This window comes from Dasypus novemcinctus (genome assembly GCF_030445035.2).
Source record: "Dasypus novemcinctus isolate mDasNov1 chromosome Y unlocalized genomic scaffold, mDasNov1.1.hap2 SUPER_Y_unloc_1, whole genome shotgun sequence".
NCBI classification, from domain to species: Eukaryota; Metazoa; Chordata; class Mammalia; order Cingulata; family Dasypodidae; genus Dasypus; species Dasypus novemcinctus.
The window spans coordinates 3,113,431-3,131,820 of record NW_027261977.1 but is presented as its reverse complement, the minus strand read 5'-3'; the positions used below and the strand labels follow the sequence as shown (position 1 = coordinate 3,131,820).

General features: G+C 35.5%; 1 pseudogene; it reads left to right on the top strand.

Moving 5' to 3' along the window:
- The first annotated feature begins 227 nt into the window (after positions 1 to 227).
- LOC139438576 (lysine-specific demethylase 6A-like) overlaps positions 228 to 18,390 on the top strand; it is a 32,847-nt pseudogene continuing 14,684 nt past the window's right edge.

The following is an 18,390-nucleotide window of genomic DNA, read 5'->3' as shown; positions in this document are numbered from 1 at the left end:
CAGTACGTGAGCTATTTGTCCAAAATTATGTTTCAAATATGTTTATTACTTACTTTTAAAAGATACATTGGTATACAAAATGTTACAAAATATAGGGAATTAAAAAATATAGGAAATCCTCATATGCTCCACTCCCTACCTCCCCACCTCCCACATAAACAACCTCTTCCATTAGTGTGGTTCAATCATTGCATTTTATAAACCATTTTGGAGCATTGCTACACAGCATGGAGTATACTTTACATTGTGGTTTGCACTCATTCCCAGTTCACTCGGTAAGTTATGGCAGGTTATTTAATGTCCTACTTCTGTCCCTGCAATGTCACTGAGGACAACTCCAAGTCCATCCCCAAAATGCCCCCATATTACACCTCTTTTTCCCTCTCCCTGCCTTCAGCAAGTCCAGTTACCACTGTCTCCACATCAAAGATATAACTTCTACCATCACTGGAATCACAATAAGTAAAATTATTTTCAATTCAAACTATTGTATGCATTTTTTACAGTTTAATATTTCTATAAAGTGTTTTCATCACACCAGTTGCCTTTTAAGAAAAATAAAGTTCAGGTTGATCACAGGCTGGATTTCAAATTTTCTGTTTTTTGTAGGCTATAAGCCTGCCTTTTTACATATATTAATTTTCTTTGATTTTTTAAAATATTGCTTTTGTTTAAAAAAAAACACTTTTTAAAAATGATCAAATTCTTTGAAAAATACATGCTGCCAAAACTTACATAATGGAAATGTTATATGAATTAACAGGAAATTTGAATAACCTTACATCTCATAATTCAAATTTGAGTGGAAACACAGATTTTTCCACAAAGAAAAATTTAGGATCAAATTATTATACTAGTGAATGCTAAAAAGTTGTAAGGCCCCCTTTTTTCCCTTCATTTTCTATTAAGTGTTACATTAAAAAAATGTGAGGTCCCCATACACCCTGCACTCACAATCACCCCACCCCTCCCACATCAACAACCTCTTCTATCATTGTGGTACATCCACTGCACCTGGCGAATGCATTCTTGAGCACCGCTGCACCACATGGACAGTGGTCCACATTGTAGTCCACATTCTCCCCCAGTCCACCCAGTGGGCCACAGTGGACATACAACATCCAGCATCCATCTTAAATACCAACTTTATAAAAATTATGGTAGAAAATTTAAAATAGTTCACTCCTTAACTTGTTTTATGAGGCCAGAGTAATTTTGTTGCCAAAAAAGATATTACAATAAAATTCAACTATGCACTAAATTCCTTAAGACAAAAGATTTAAAAATTCTTTATATAGTTAGAAAAAACTGCATCCAAGAGAAGAGTAATAAATCATCACAAAATAGGTTAAGAATAGAAGCTTTGTTCAACATTCAAAAATGAATGGCTGTAACCTCAGAATATTAAAACCAAGGAAGGCAAAAATACACATTTAAAATGTCATCATTTTAAAAGCTAAAACATTCCCAAAATTCATAGCCTTTGTGAAAAGATATTCAGCAAATTCGGAATAGGAAAACACTTCCCTCAATTTAAATAATGACATCTACAAACATTTCCAAATATTATAGGTAATATACAATATTAAACACTTTCCTCTTAAAGTCACAGCAATACAAAAGTGTTCATTATCACTACTACTAGTCATGATAGGTGAATTACTGCTTTATTCTATGTGCTTTCATCAGAGACTTGCACATTTTAGCCACCGAAAATATTCTGGTAGTTGAAATGAACAAGGCATAGTAATAGCAAGAATTTTGAAATTATATATGGTTTCAGAGAACATTTATAACTCTATTCCAGAATTTTAAAGTTAAAATAGAAATTTCCTGATGTAAAAATATATTTCCTTTGGCTGCCAGTAATATACATTTCCAATAATTTTTATTGCCATTTTGGTGCTATCCCAGAATCTTAAATTCTATTAAATAAAGAAAGTAGTGGGATAAGTTAATGAAATAATTATTTATGTTTTTGATTTTACAATCTTAACATACTTTCCACTATCATTTATAGTAGTGAAATAAAGTGAATGTTGGAGTTAATGGACAGTATCCTTAGGTACATTGGTCATGGCTTAGGTTTGAACCTTTTTGGGTAGTTCATAGAATGAATACATATTAAATGTAAACTTTTCCAAATTGATTATGTATGTTAACTGATTGTTTAAAAGAATAACTCCCTTTCACACATGTAAATATTAAATATATGTATTCTTACTTCATAGTAATTTGATTTTCCACTACTCATTATTATATTATGTGGATTTAGACAAATAGTCTTTAATTTTTTAATCAATTTTTCTTTAGAATATTTCTAATAACTGGAATATTGGTCATATTTTTTCACATGCTCCAGGACAGCAGCAAGTTCCTTCGTGGTGCTTGACACCACAGAAATTACCAGTAAGGATATTATTCTGACAGTTTTCTTTTTCTATGTTAAAGCAGTAGAGGCCCTTTAATTCTTTCAGTATTAATTATTCAAATTTGAATGGCAGTAAACTAAATACGTGTGTACATAAGTAAAATGAACCCCCATTTATCAGTGTCATAGAAATTTTACTTGTTGTGCTTTGTATTTCATGAAGAAGTTATATATTCATATGTTATTAAGAACTGTTAGAAAGTAGAGGATATATAAGGTAGATCCTCTTTAAAGTTCCTTCCCCTAGCCACATATTTCACTTTGCGAAATACACCTAGACATAGTTTCTTATTTTTTTCCAGACGTATTTTATGTGTGAATAAACATATATGACTTTGTATCCTTATATATTCCTTTTTTGCCTTTTTTATATAAATGGAAGGTAACGTTCCATATGAGTGCATAGTATGGCAACTTGGTTTTTCTCTCAAGAATATAGTTTTGAGATCTTTCCATGTCTATGTAAGGCTTTCTTGCTTTTATTATTCTACACATTATACAGACATATTTTTATATTAATACATTCATTATTTGGTGGGAATTCTGTTACAGGACATCTAGATCATTTCCATTGTCAATTTTGTAAACAATGCTACCTTAAGCATTTAACATTTAAATAGCTTTCTGTGTGAAGATTGGAATTTTATTCTTCCTTAATACAGATGCACCTTTGTTTAGCTGGTGAATGTTTTATATTATTCCTACCTTTTTCAGACTTCAGAAAAGACATCAACTTGCGGTAGAATATTATTGGTCATAAATTACTATCTTTGCCCAGATAGGTTCCAAATTTATCAATAAGGGATTGTTTTATAATATGATATTAATTAGATTTAAGTTTGATAATATTCTCTTTTTTCCTTCTCTAACATTTGGAACAGGTGCATGAGAATAGAGATAATTTAAATCCAGCACAGAAACTGATTCTGGGAATTTGGAAAGTCAGTTTGTCTTAAGATAGTCACACTAAGTGTGTATAGCATTTATATTCTAAAATTTATCTTGTATGTTAATGATCCCTTTTATCTTCTGATAGCATTCAGTAGAATTATAATCTAAGCATTTTAAAATAATAACAGAAAAAGAGCTTTTTAGAGAAAATTGCCATAAATTAACTTAATACAAAAAACCTTGTGTTGTTACGTTTTAAGTAATATTTGATATGTATTGCCAGTAGTTAAAATTTTTATATACTTCAAATTAAGTATCACAAAAGAAGGAGGAAACATTCTAAGGTTTGTTTGGATTAAAGAATTTGGCAGATATGTGTAACTGAATAGAATTTAGAAGTCCCTCATTATACAGTGATAAAAAGACATACATTTCTGATACATTATTTTTAATATTCAGATAATTTCTTTTGCTACTATGCTGTCAATTAATGGTATTTTCTTTAATTATAAAGTGAAACAGGTTTCCACTCTACTCAGATGTCATAGTTAAAATGGACATAATTTCTTCTTTTTAAATTGTATTTTTTTAGCATAGCGTGATTAACTGTAAAATACAACTGGAAATAAATTGGTTACATATTTTTGAAGTCACACAAGCAGGTTTTCTTTTTTTGTTTTTGCAGATGAGGCAAACAGGAGTTGCTTACTTACAATCTACTGGAATTCCTAGTGGGCCAATAACTGACTCATTGCTGCCTACAAACTCTATCTCAGGCCAGCAGCCACATGCTGCTGTGACCAGAGAGCCTAGCATCTCTCACCCTGGAGTTCGCCCTGCTTGTCCTGGGCAGCCTTTGTCCAATGGACCTTTTCCTGCAGGCTGTGTTCCTTGCAGCACATCCAAAATGCTAGGGAGTTCAGAAATTATTTTGATAGGCAGTAATTGTATAAAAGGAAATGGAAATAATGGAAATGTGCCTTATCTACAGAGAAACTCAATCTACCTCATAACTGCACAAACTTGACCAGCAGTACAGAGGAGCCATAGAGAAAACAACTACCTAATTCCTTTCAGGTAACACCAACCCTAGCTCTCTTTTTAGTTTCTCATATAAGGTTTCTTCATTGGTATGTGTACCAACATACAGGGAAGGAAAAAGAAAAAAATTAGGAGCTGATTTTATCTATAAATCTATTTTTAAAAATTCATAATTTTATGAGAATTTTAAGTGTTACTATGTGTTTATGGATTATAAAATTAATATACTTATATAAAATTTCAGATAATCTGGAAAATTTATATCTTCACATTTCCTATTTATCAGACACCATGCTGAGTGTTAAGGATTCATTCTAATAGGTGAAAAACTAATGAAGTTTCCATTACCATGAATTACAAGGAAAAGTGTAAGTATGAGAAAGCTGAGTAATTAAGGGGACCATGATGTTAGTCTCAGAAAACTGAGGGAATTTGGAAGGAGAAAGGAAAGATGTGGGTAGTATAGTTAAGAGTATGAAATGTGAGCATTTAGTTTAGAATCTAGAATTTCATGAATGTCCTATTTATCAGATATATAGATATATATTTACTCCATTGTTACTTTGTTTTTAAACCTTTTAGTTCTGTATATTACATTATGATGTGTCATATTTATGGAGTTGTTCTTCTGTATGTTTTGGGTTTGTTTCCATAGTGAGGGCCCAGAGTGGAATTGAAGAGTCAAATGGTTAAAATTCCAGCATATTACATGTAGAGACTTTATTAATCAACCATAGAGGAAATATGTGGCTTCTTGCTGGAACACTTTCTAAACAGTGTTGTTGAAGGTCATTAATAAAAAAGTAGTTAAGATTTTTTTTCAATTCAAGAAATTATGAAAAATCATGCATAAAATATAGGATTTCCAAATACCACCCTATTCTTAATGATAATTTGCATTTTTGTGGTAAATTTGTTACAATTGATGAACGCACTTTTTCATAATTAAATGAACTATAGTTCATGGTTTAATCTAGGGTTCAGTGTGTTTGTATTGTTACATAGATTTTTTTTTTACTAAAAGAAAGATTAATTTTATTAATTTTTATGGAGGAGTGGGATGGTGTAATCACAGAGTTGTGTATTCATTATCACAGTCAATGTTTTGCATTTTCATTACTCCCAAAAGAAAACCCCACTAATGCTTAGCGGTAACTTTTCATCTATCCCCTGCCATACATATCTGATAACCTTAAGTTTATTTCTTGAAATACAGTAAAAATTGGTCAGAGAAGAGAGGTACAGCGTGCCGTACACTGAATGTTAGAGAGTTATCATTACAAAGAGCAAGATCAGGAAAGGCTTCACTGAGGTAATAACATTTGATTAAATACTTCAAAAACAGTGAAGATAATTGGGATAAGATGTATTACTGGTCTAACGAGCAGTGAGTTCTCAGCTGATACATGTCCTGCATATTTGAGGAGAAACAAGAAAGCTGCTTAACTAAATAGTGTAAACCAAGAGTCAATTGAGAAAACTGAAGGTTTGGGTAGTAATGTGATACATAGGATTTATTTAGCCATGTGAGTCACTATACAGATATTTGATTTTACTCTTAAGAAAGGAAAACTCTAGGAGTGCTTTGACTTGATGAATGGCATGACCCGTTTGTTTCTTACTTAGTTTATTAAGGATAATTTCCAAACTATTAAATTTACTCATTTTCAGTGACTAATGTAATATTTTGGCATTGAATACAGTTGGATATCAATCAACAAACTAATTTTAGGATATTTTCCTATCCCGTAATGTTTCCTTGTTTCTGTTCACAGTCCATTTTACCAATATCCCTAGCCAAGGCAACACTAGTCTGCCATTCCTTTTCAAGGAAGTCCATATAAATGGTATGATAAAACATGTAGTCTTTTATACCTAGATTCTTCTACTTAACATGTTTTTGATGGTAAACTTTATTGTAGCATATAATAATAAATGTTTTTTATAGCTGAGTAATATTCTCATATATATATAGCAACATTTTCTTTAACCACATAATAGATTAGAATTTTTGAAATTTTTTTTCTTTTTTTTGTTGGGAGTTTTTATGTTATGCTACTGTAAGCATCCTGTGAAAGTCTTTCTTTTTATTATTCATCCTTTGTGTGATCCTGTGGGTTCCTTTCTTTTTATTTTAAAGATTTATTTGTTTGTTTATTTAATCCCCCTTGCAGCTTGTTCCTTTTCTTTTGCTGTCTCTTCTTTGTGTCCATTTGCTGTGTTTTTTCTCTATCTGCTTGTCTCCATTCTGTTATGTCATATTGTTGCGCCAGCAGCTTGTGGTGGGTTTTATTTCTCTGTATAGGAGTAGAAAACTGTGAATGGATTTGCTGCTTTGAGTGGTATATATATGTTAAACTTTTAAAGATTCTATGGAAATCCAATCCAAAGTGGCTTCCTACAAAGAGTATAAAGTGATACCTGTCAAAAGTGGATTATTTTCTCCTGATGTATCTTTAAATCCAGTTCCTGAGACACTAGCTTTCTGAGAGAAAGTGTTCATTTAATTACACAAGCAATGAAGCACAGTAACCTCATGGCCCAAAACTGTCTCCAGATATGCGGAAGTTCAGCTATTTTATAACATCAGGATGCTAATGAGTAATTGGGGTGGAGTTTGCACTGCACACGTTCTTTCATAAATAAACATTAAGGGCTGAAAAAAATGGGGGTAGGTGTGAATCACCAAGTTAAAACCATTACCAGAGTTCAAGATATCCAGGAGAGGGGAATACTAAAAATCAGTTACATCATTTTTCGTATGGATATCAACCAGAGGAAGGTGGAGTGGTTATCCCATCAATAGAAATGTCCACATACAAATGTAAGACCTGTCTGGAGTAATCACTGCAGTGGTAGGTTTTTAGTTGGAAATGGCCACATATAAAGGATAAAATCACTGTAGACATTTTCAGTAACTTCCTATTGCTATGACCAATGGTATGCAAATATTCTCTTTTTTTAAAGACTTATTTTTATTTATTTCCTCCCTTCCTGCCCCGTTCCATTCCCCCTGTTGTCTGCTCTCTGATCCATTCACACTGTATTCTTTCGTGTCTGCTTGTGTTCTCATTAGGCAATTCTAGGAACCAATCCAGGGACCTTCCAGAGTAAGAAAGAGGCAATTAATCTCTTGCACCACCTCAGCTCCGTGTTCTGCTGCGTCTTCTTATTTTCTCTCCTCTGTGTCTCTTGTTGCACCATCTTGCTGCACCAGTTCTCGGCGTCTGCCAGCATTCCTGCATGGGCTGGCACTCCATGTGGAACATTTCACTGTGTGAGCCAGCCTGCCCTCATCAGGAGGTCCTGGGCCTCAAACACTGGACCTCCTATATTTTAGACAGGAGCCCAATTAGTTGAACCACATTGTTTCCCAAAATATCCTTTTAAGTCCCTCTTTTGAGGTCTCTGGGATATATATGTAGAAATAAATTGCATTATATACTGCTATCATATTTTACTTTGTAAGGAAATACCACATTGATTTCCACAAGATCTACACTATTTTACATTCCCACTAATGATGTACAGGGGTTCTTATTTCTTCATATCCTTGCTTTTAATTTTCTATTATTGTTAAATAAAAAAATAACCATTCTAGTAGGTGTGCACTGGTGTCTCATTGTGGTTTTGATTTTCCTTTTCCTAGAGGCTTATGATTTTGATCATCTTTTTATATGCTTGTTGGTCATTTGAAAATCAGTGCAAAAATGTGTATTCAAATCCTTCTCACATTGTTTAATTAGGCTGTTGTCTGCTTATTGTTGCATTCTAGAGTTGTACAGGATTTATACCCAGAGAACTTCAAAATATTTCTAGGAGATATCAGGAAGTACCTATGTAAATGTAATAACATTCCATATTTATGAATTGGAATACTAAATATTATTAAGATGTCAGTTCCCCTGAAGCAATTTACAATTTAACACAAAACAACAATGAGAAACCACTTTCTAACCATTAGAATGGCTAAAATTTATATTTTAAAAACTGAAAATTTAAAGTGTTAGAGAGTGTTTCTATGACTTTTCTTCTTTCTCAGTATTTATTCCCTTTAAAAAGGCTTTACCAGTAGGATTAAAACCTATTCTGAATGAAATGTATCTCACTTAACTGAAATAGCCTCATTTTAAATGTCCTCCTTTACATGGGTCCAGGAATGGCTTAAATTTAAGAACGTTTTTCTAGGGTAAAAACAACTTCAAACTACCACATTCAGTGATCCAATTTCTAGGTAGAGACCTAAAAATAAAAAATCATTCAAACACATATTTGTACAACAATCTTGATGGTAATACTGTTCACAATTGCCAAAGTTGGAGCAATTTTTAAAATTTTGGGCCATCAGCCAACGAAGAAATAAAGAAAATAAGGTAGGTACACATAATGGAATATTAGGTACTCATAAAAAGGAGTGAAATTGTGATACAGGCAACACTGAAGATGTTGAACACAAAGAGTAAAATACTATATTATTACACTGAATGAATTAAACATAACAAACTCATAAAGGCAGAATCAATACCAGTGGACTGGATGTAGACATGGAGACATTAATTAAGCCTTAAATTATCCTGATTTTGTATTTGGAAAGATGGAAATGTTTTGGTAATAAATTGTGTTGATAAAAGTGTAATGTATGCTGGACATTGTATGTCCTCCTATGGCCCACTGGATGGAACGTGGGAGAGTGTGGGCTACGGTGTGGAACACGGGACATGGGATGTAGTGATGCCCAGAGATGTACTCACCAGATGCAATGCATGTGTCATGATGATGGGGGAGAGTGTTACTGTGGGGGGAGTGGTGGGGTGGGGGCGGTGGGGGTGAATGGGGACCTCATATTTTTTTAATGTAATATTTTTTAAAAAATGAATAAATTGAGTAGAATTTGGGAAAAAGAACAAAGGAAAGGGAAGCAGAAAAAATAAATAAAAATATAAAAGTGTAATATAATTAATGGCACTGAATTATATATTTAAACATGGTTAATAGGGGAAATTTTTGATATTCTGTATATTACTAAAATAAAAATTTAAAAATCTATGGAATTGCATGGTACAAATTGTGAAGTCTGTTATAAACAATGAACTGTCATTAACAGTGCAGTTATAGAAATGTGCTTTCACCAATATTTACAAATTTACATGACTGCAATTGTAATACATTAGTATATGAGAGTCCTAAAGTGTATGCATGGATTTTGTAAAAACACAAATTCTTTAATTTAAATTTAAAAATTTAAAAATGTGTTTTTTCCAAAATTTCATCTTAAGGATATCATTTTAGTTTGTAACTTTCAGTGGGCATTGTTTTCTGTTTCTGTGTATGTTTCTTATTAAGTCTTTCCTATCTATTTGTTCATTATAGTTTGTTCCTTAATCTTGTCTTCAGCTATAATTGTTAAAGAGACTTCTCTGAGTGCCAGAAATCAACAAAAACACAACAGAAAAGGAAACTTGCAGATTCGCTCTTCTTCTTTTTTTCCTTCAGCATTTAAGTAGCCTTATATAGAACCTAAAGAACTACCCAAGGTGAAAGCATATGGGTGTTCTAAGTTATTTTCTATGCAGTTTATCTTGCCCTAGCCAGAAGCTCATAGTATTACCAATAACTGCATTTACACAGACACTTAGAATATTCCAGATTGTCCTTAGGAAGTAAGTATTCATTCCTTCAGTTCTGGGACACTGTACCATATCTCAACTAACATTTTGCTTCACACATTTGTGGTTTGGTTGTCTTTTTGATGTCTCACTGCCCTTCCAGACACAAGAACATGTCAGAATGAATTTTCAGATCAGCAATACAGGGGTGAGTGTGATAGATCTGTCCTTCCGGCTGCCACTGACAGCTCTCCTCCCTGCAGAATATGGAACCAGGAAGCTGTAGGTGAATGTGGACTGTTGCCCGCCAGTGTGAGGAGGAGGATAGGGGAAGTACCATTCCAACCCCTGAAGATTTTCTTCTTATTTTTTGAAAAATCTGTTTTATTGATATATGTTAATAAAGCATAGCTGTGCATCCAAACTATACAGTCTCTGATATTTGGTATGATCACATAGGTGTGCATTCATCACTTCATTTATTATTACTACTATTGGAATAGAGCAATTTCATTGTTTCAGTAATAACAATAAACAAAAACCAAACTCTACCCCTTAATTATCATCCCTCAGTCTCTCTAACCTTCCCTTGCCATATAGCTGCTATTCTGTTTCCATCTCTATAATCTATTTGTAGTTACATTTTATATAGGTGAAGTAAAACAATATGTAGTGCGTTTTTGTCTAGTTTCTTTCACTTAGTTTATTTCCTTTTTTGATTACCCTTAATCTCAGATTATTAATATATTATTATACACTACTGTCCATAATTCCTTTGGCTATGTTTTTGCTTGATATTTACATCTTCTGACCACTTATTTGTTCAGTTTCAAGAAAACATAGTCATATATGCTGTATTACCCATATTCATTATTCACATGTGGTTTCACCATACTATACAGACCCATGTTCCGCATTTTTGACTTTCCTTCCAAATATATAAATAACTGTATTCTCTCCTTTTGAACACTGTTAAGCCTCTATATTAGCCTCGCTAGTTAATGAACTTTATGATGTGCTCTTACCATTTCTATTCATTATAAATATCTACAGCCTCTTTACCAATTCTGTACAGATTAGTCCTCACTTTCCATTCTCATCTCATTCTAATTTCTATATTCTAACATACTCCATGATTTTTCATTATATACTTAGTCTGTAACAGTGCAATCATACAGTATTTGATTTTTTGTGTCTGGCTTATATAACTGAACATAATGTCCTCCAGTTTCATCCACGTTGTCAAATGCTTTATAATTCTTACAACTGAATAATACTCTGTTGTATGTGTACACCACAGTTTCTCTATTATTTGTCAGTTGATGGACACTGAGATTGTTTGCTTCTTTTGGCAACTGTGAATAACGCCATTAGGACCATTGACGTGCAGGTGTCTGCACATCCCACTGCTCTCAGTTCTTCTGAGTATATATTAATACTTCATAGTGCTATTTCTGGCTTACATAGCAAATCTACATTCAAATTCCTTAAAAACTGCCAAACAGTCCTCTATAGAGGCTATATCATTCTACATTCCCATCAGCAGTGAATAAGCATTCCCATCTCTCCACATCCTTTCCAGCACTTGTAGTTTTCCCTCCCTTTAGTAGAGGACATTCTAATAGGTAGTGAAATTATATCTTATTACAGCTTTGATTTCATTTTCCTAATTGCCAGTGATGTAGAACATTTTTTGTGTGTTTTTTCAGCATTCCTGTTTCTTTTTTGAACAAATATATTTTCAGGTCTTTTGATCAATTAAAAAATTCAGTTACTCGTCTTTTTATTTTTGAGTTGTAGGTTCTCTTTATCATGGATATTAAATGCTTATTGGATTTGTAATTTCCAGATATTCTCTCCCACTGAGTTTGCTGCCTTTTCACCCTTTTAACAAAGCCCTTTGTGATTCAAAAGTGTTTAATTTTGAGGAAGTGCCATTTATTTATTTTTTCTTTTATTGCTTATGATTTGGGTGTAAGGTCCAAGAAACTACCACCTACCACAACATCAGTTTTAGTCTAGTAGTTTATTTTCTTGGCATTTATACTTAGGTCTTCGGTCCCTTTTGAGTTGATTCTTGTATGAGAATGAGAAAACCAATTCTTTTGGATATCTCCCAACACTACCTGTTGAAAAAACGGTTTTGTTTCAGTAACATGGACTTGGTAAATTTGACAAAACCTGTTGGCCATAGAGGTGAGATTTCATTTCTGGATTCTCAGTTCTATTCTACTGATCACTATTGCTATCTTTACACCAATACCATGATGTTTTGACCATTGTCACTTTGTAATATGTTTTAGGTTAAAGATATCTTACACTGCTCTTCTTTTTAGGCTGTTTTTGACTATTTTGGATGTACTTACCCTTCAAAATAAATTTGATAATTGCCTTTTGTATTTCTAATTTCATAAAGTAAACTGTTGAAATTTTGATTGGTGTTGCATTAGTCAGCCAAAGGAGTACTGATACAAAATAAAATAAATCTGTTGATTTTTATAAAGGATACTTATTTGAGATAGAAGCTTTCAGTTACAAGGCCATAATGAAGAATAAGTTAGTTCCCTCACCAAAGTCTGTTGCCACTTATTGGAGCACAGTGGGTTCTGACTTCTGCAAGGTTTCAGGCTTCCTGTGTTCTCTTCCCAGGGGCAGGGACTCGACTTCGTAGTCACATGGCCCAATCAAAGCCTCAATCATTTTTTTTTTCTGCATCCATGCTTTTTTTTTTTTTTAAAGATACTTAGATTACATAAATGCACATAAAAAATAGAGAGGATTCCCACATGCCTGGCTTCCCACATCTCCCACATTTTAACAATACTCATTATTAGTGTAGTACATTCACTTAATCATTAGTAAATCATGTAAGAGTGAAACCTCTGAATTCAGTCCATTCTGATATATCTAGAGGAGCAGATCATCTCAAAAACCTAATTCAGTAGCTATATTTGGAATTCATAAAGAATAACAAACTGCTACACATTGAATCTTCACATGAGTTTGGGTAGGATTGACATCATCACATCGTGCATGAACATTGAATGTCTTTCCATTTATTTAGGCCTTCATTGATTTCTTTTAGCATTTTTTTGTAGCTTTCTGAACATAGGCCCTGTACATACATCATTGGATAAATTGCCTCTTAAGTATTTGAGTCTCTTTGTTATGATTTTAAATGAATTCTTTTCCTTTTTTTACTCCTTAGATTGTTAAGTACTAGTCTACCGAAACATTGATTTTTACGTGTTAATCTTGTATTCTGCCACTTACTTGAACTCATAGTCATTTCAGAATTTTCTAAATATAGAAACCTGACATCTGTGAATAGTGAGGGTTTTACTTCCTCATTTTGAATATTTTCATTATTTTTTTCTTGTCTAACTGCTCTAGCTAGAACTTGTAGTACAATGTGGAATAATAATGGTGACAGTGGAAAGCTTTTAACATTTTCGCTTGAACAATGTTGGCTGTGGGATTTTCACACATGCCATTTATCACAGTGAGGAAATTTGCTTTTATTTCTATCTTTTGAAGTGTTCTTTTCAAGAAAGGATGGTGGATTTTGCTAAATGCCTTTTCTACATCGATTGAAATGATTGTGTGGTTTTTCTTCAATTTGTTAGCGTGATGTACATTATTAATTGATTTACTTACATAGAATCATTTTTGCATACCAGGAATAAATCCTAGTTGGATTTAAGAATTATATATAATTCTTTTGATATGCTTTTGGATACTATTTGCAAGTATTTTCTTGAGAATTTTTGCACCTATCTTTATTAGAGAGATGAATCTGTCATTTTATTTCTTGTAGTTTCTTTATGTGACTCTGGTATTAGGTGATGTTGTTCTCGTAAAATGTTTACTAATTTTTTCTTCCTGTTAAGTTTTTTGGAAGAGTTAAATAGAATTGGTATTAATTCTTTTCAGAATGCTTGGTGCAATTCACCTGTGAAGACACTTGGCCCTAGAATTTTTGTTTCTACTAGGGGATTTTTTTAAAACAAATACTTTTATTGTTTAAAATTAATAAAGCCTACAATTCATCCAAAGTGTATAATCAGTAGTATTCAGTAGAATAACATAGTTGTGTATTTTTATTTGTTCAGTTATTTTATTTTTAATATTGAAATAAGGAAAATGCTCTTAATGATTGACATAATGAAAGCAGCAACTATTTTGAGAAATTGTCTCTTTTAAGTGTGATTGATTTTTTGAGTTCTTGTATTTCTTGTAACATTGTAGATTGTTCATATGGTTCTGTGAATTTGTCCACTGCCTGTAGGTTGTCTAATTTGTTGACATGCAGTGCAGTTTCTCTTAAGATCCACTTAGGATCCTTTTTATCTTTCTGTCAGCTCAGTCATAACTCGCTAACCCTTCACTTCTGACTTTATTGATTTTTATCATCTCTCTTTTTTTAAATTTTTAGTCTAGATGAGGGTTTGTCAATATTATGGATCTCAAAGAATCTGTTTTTGATTTTGTTGTGTTTTCTCTGTTGTTTTGTTGTTGTTGTTCTCTATTTCATTTATTTCTGCTCTGATACATTAAAAATTTAAAGGATTCCCATATTCCTAACTCCCTATCCCTCCCACACATTCCCACATTAGCAACATCCTTCTTTAGTGTGGAATATTTGTTACAATTGATGAAATGCAGCATTGCCACTAAGTGTAGCTTATATTTTACATTACAGTTTTAAACTTTCACACAAGTTTTTAAGTTATGACAAGATACATAATGACCTGTACCTGTCATTGCAAAGTCATGACAATTCCAAGGTCCCCAAAATGGCTCCATATTACATCTCTTTTTCCTTCTTCTTCCCCTCAGAACCTCCAGTGGCCACTGCCTTTACATCAATGATAAAAGTTCACAATAATTTTATAGTACAATAACAGTAACTCTGCCCTAGTCTATCATTCATTCCCCAATCCTAAGGATTCTGGGATGGCGATGCCCACTCTGCCTCTAATTGAGAGGAGTCTTATATCCCATGGGGCAGATAGACAGGTCTATCTTGCTTGCAGTTGTAGATTCTCTCTATTGCTTGGGATGGCCATTGTCCATCATCATGTCCTTGTTAGTTGTCCTGGGTGAGTCTAATGAACTGGAGAGTAGGAGGTGTAACTCTATTGAGATTCAGGGCCTGATGGGTCCATGGAAAGCCAAAAAAATTAAGTTTCTTGAACATAAACCTATCAGCTCTATTATCAACTATAGTTCAAATATAAGGGGTAGGAGAGACAGATGTAGGAAAACCACTACTGAGTCCATCTCTGTCACACTGGGGAGCATAAATTCCAAAGTAGGGCCTACTGGCACGGCACCAAACTCTTGAGCTGTCAGCTTGAACATCCAGGGTATGGATGTCTGTAGAACCTTCATGAACCCCACTATTTGAGGCACTATTTACTATAGAAGTCAACAAGATCCTGTGGAGACATATATAAATTAAACCTTCATAATGTCATCCCCACTCACTTAGAAGTCTCTTAGCCATATAAACTCATTTATGTTTACACTTCTACACTTTTGGCAAAGGTGTTTTTCCAGGTGCTTTGCTACTTGGTGCTTGGTAGTAACCTTTGGTGCCATGGAGGCTCATCCTCAGGAGCCAAGTTCCACATCAGAGGGGAAAGGTAATATGCTATGATTGGCTTTGAGGGAGGCCACATTTGAGCAACAAGAAGGCTCTCAGGAGGTATCTCTTAGGCAACATACAATACTAGGCTAAGTTTCAATTTCTAAGGAAAAGGTTCACAATCACCTGCAGGGGTGAAGAATTCTGTCACTTTTATTGATCCTGCCATTGGTGCTGAGGTTGGTATATACTCAGAAGATCTGAATCTCTGGATTGACCATGTGCCAGCTGGACCCTGAGTCTCAACAGAATTGTAACATGTACTCTCTTATTCATTGGTTTACCCAGGTCAGCCAACAGGGAAGTGAAGATGGTTAACCACCATACAATGGAACAGAGAGTGCCTACAACTACAAGCAGGAGAATTGCATCCATAAGCCATATGGGATCTAAGCCCCCTCCTGGTATAGAGGTGGAGTGGACATCACCATCCCAGGATCCACAGGATGGAGGAATAGAGTATGATTTAGAGTGGACTTACTGATATTCTACTATGAACTATTGTGATTAGTAATGGAAGAAATTGTAGCATTGATGTGGAGACAGTGGCCACAGGGGTTACTGAAGCTAGGGAGAGGGAAGAAGAGACATGATGTGGGGGCATTTTCAGGACTTGGAGTTGTCCTGAATGGTTTTGTAGGGACAGATGCTGGACATGATATATCCTTTCATAGCCACTGAATGTACTGGGGGAGAGTGTCAACTACTTTATAAACTGTAATCCATCTGATGGAGCAGTGTTCCAAAATATATTCACCAAATACAATGAATGTGCCACAGTGATGAAAGAGGTTTTTGGTGTGGGAGGAAAGGGGGGATGGGGGGATGGTATATGGGAAACTATAATTTTTTTAATGTAACATTTTTTGTGATCTAGATATATTTTAGAAAAGAAAAAGAAAAAAACTCTTGGGACAAATAGCCAACACATTTCTGGAAAAAGAAAAAAAAAAAGGAATGGTTCATAAGTACAGTCATCAATATCATGGGCCTGGCAATGGTCCTTCCTCCTTCACCAGTCCCTGCCACTGTACTCAGAATTTTTGTTATCCCATTAGAAATTGTGGCAGAACTCCCCTGGATGGGAATTGGATATTCTTTCAGTTATCGTGTAGATCTCCACCCACCAGGACAATGCCCCATAAACGCTTGAACACATTTATATGACTGATAGGCACATCCCAGGTGAACCTCCTCCCATGCTTCTTCCATCACTTTTTGTATAAGGTGTCTGATGGTGCCCCTCACTCAATCTTTTGGATATGGATATGCAGTTCTACAAGCATCCTTTGTTGAAGAAGCCATTCTCTCCCATTTGAGTGGGTTTGATGGCCTTGTCAAATATCAGTTGAATGTATATGTAGTATCTATAGCAGAACTCTGAGGTCAGTTCTATTGATCAGTAAGTCTATCCTTGTGCCAATAACATTCAGTTTTGAGCACTGTAACCTTGCAGTATTAGGTTTGAGAAAAAGAAATTGCTGTTTCCATTGTTTAAGTTTGCTGTTTGATATTGGCATACATTCTAAATAAATGTGGTTATGTTACATACATCTTTTTAATGTGCATTTCTCACTTTAATTTTTGCTAAGAACTTATTCCTTACTGTTTGTTTTATATTTAGCTTATATTATTTTATATATTTTTAAATTTCTCTTCCCTTCCCCACCCCTCCAGTTGTCTGCTCTGTGTCCATTCGCTGTATTTCTTCTGTGTCCCGTTGTATTCTTGTATGTGGCACCCAGAATCTGTGTCTCTTTTTGTTGTGTCATCTTGCTGCATCAGCTTTCAGTGTGTGCACGATGCCATTCCTGGGCAGGCTGCACTTTCTTCATGCTGGATGGCTCTCCTTACGGAGTGCTCTGTGGTCACCCGTCGGGCTGAAGTGTGGTTTGCTGGCCTGGCGGGGGAGCAGCCGCGGCAGGCCAAGCCGCTGCCCCCATAATGGGGTGGCTGGTCGGACTCACCGCCACCCCTGAAGGGAGCTCGGCATGGGTGCAGAGTGCCCTCGGGTCTCCCCTTCTCAGCAGCCATGCTTCCATGGCTGCCCCTCCTCCCGGATGGCACCACACGATGCTTGTGGGGCGGCACCCTTCTTCTTCTTTCTCCCTGCGCAGGCACAGGGCAGAAAATTCCAGTCGGCCCTTTTCCCCTCCCCCGACAGCAGCAACAGCCAGGCGTGGGCGTAAAAATCCAGTCTGCCCTTTTCCCTTCCCCCCACAGCAGCAACAGCCAGGCATGGGCGGGAAACTCCAGTCTGCCCTCCACCCCAGCAACAGCAGCCACCAATCCCTAAACCCTGCCCCTTCCCCCAGCAACAGCGACAGCCAATCCCTAACCACCACCCCTCCCCCATCCAGTACCGCCCACTGACCTTTCTCCAGCAACCAATCAGAGCAGGGCATGACTTCGACCAATCAGCCTTCCCCAGCCCCTATAAAACTGTTGCCTCTCCCTCAATAAAGTGGACTTGCATGTTTACCTTGTCTCCGCGGTAGTTCTTCTGCCGTGCGCCCTCCAGTCCTGAGAGCCCCCGACAAGGGCCTGGCCTCCCTTGTCCCCAGTTCGTCGCCTGCTTCTCCAGGCGACCCCTTCGTCGCCGGCTTCGCGGGGCGACCCTGTCAGCCGAACCGCGCAACCCCTTGTGAGACTGATCCCTCGTCTGCTGCCGGACTGACCCCTCGTCCCAAGTGGGACCGACCCCTCTTCCCAAGCGTGACCGACGCCTCGTCCAGAGCTGGACCGACCCCTCGTCCACAGCCAGACCCCAC